Consider the following 1514-nt stretch of genomic DNA (forward strand, 5'->3'; position numbering starts at 1 on the left):
TTAGGCAAAATGAGGTAAAAGGGAACATGTTCCAAATGAAGGAATAAGATAAAATCCCAGAATAACTAAGTGAAGTAGATAGGGAATCTACCCGAGAAAGAGTTCAGGATAGTGATTGTAACAATGATCAAAGAACTCAGGAGAAGATGGATGCACTGACTGAGAATTTAGAAGTTTTTAACAAGGTGTTAGAAAATATAGAACAACCAAACAGAGTTGAAGAATACAATGACTGAAACGAACAATCAAGTAGAAGGTATCAACAGTAGATTAAATGATACAGAGGAATGGATCAGTGAGCTGGAAGATAGAGTAGTAGAAATCACTGATGCTGAACAGAAAAAAGAATGAAAAGAGTTTAAGAGATCTCTGAGACAACATCAACCACACTAATATTCACATTATAGGGGTCCCAGAAGGAGAAGAGAGAAAGGGGCTGAGAATATATTTGAAGACATAATAGCTGAAAACTTCCCTAACGTGGAAAAGGAAACAGCCTCCAAGTCCAGGAAGGGCAGAGAGTCCCATACAGGATTAACCCAAAGAGGAACACACCAAGACACACTGTAATCAACATGGCAAAAACTAAAGATAAAGAGAGAATATTAAAAGCAGCAAGGGAAAAGCAACAAGTTACACACAAGGGAACTCCCATAAGGCTATCAGCTGACTTTTCAGCAGAAACTCTGCAGGCCAGAAGGGAGTGGCACAATATATTTAAAGTGATGAAAGGGAAAAACAAGGGTTCATTTAGATTTGATGGAGAGAACAAAAGTTTTACAAAGAAGCAAAAGGTAAAAGAGTTCAGCACCACCAAACCAGTTTTACAAGAAATGTTAAAGGAACTTGTCTAAACAAAAAAGAAAAGGCCACAACTAGAAACATGAAAATTATAAAAGAAAACAACACATCAGTAAAGGCAAACGTACAGGAAAGGTAGGAAATCATCCACGCACAAAGCTAGTAAGAAGGTTAAAGGACAAAAGTAGTAATATCATCTATATCCACAATAAGCAGTTAAGAGATACACAAAACAATTAAATATAAAACATGATATCAAAAATAGTAATTGTGAAGGGAGTAGAATAAAAATGTAGGGTTGTTAAAATGCATTTGAAATGTAGAGATCAGCAAATGGAAATCAAGAGAAAGCTGCATAGCAATACTGATACCACACAAAATGGACTTTAAAACAAAGATTGTTACAAGAGTCAAAAAAGGACATTACATAAAAATCAAGGGATCAATCCAAAAAGAAGATGTAATAATAGTAAATATATGTGCATACAACATACGAGCACCTAAATACATAAAGCAAATATTAACAGACATAAAGGAAGAAATAGACAGTAACACAATAATAGTAGGGTACTTTAACACCCCACTTATATCAATGGGCAGATCATATTCAGACAGAAAATCAGTAAGGAAACACTAGCCTTAAATGACACATTAGACCAGATCAACTTAATAGATATCTAAAGAACATTCCATCCAAAAGCAGCAGAATACAC

This window comes from Eubalaena glacialis, chromosome 8 (assembly GCF_028564815.1).
Source record: "Eubalaena glacialis isolate mEubGla1 chromosome 8, mEubGla1.1.hap2.+ XY, whole genome shotgun sequence".
Taxonomy (NCBI): Eukaryota; Metazoa; Chordata; class Mammalia; order Artiodactyla; family Balaenidae; genus Eubalaena; species Eubalaena glacialis.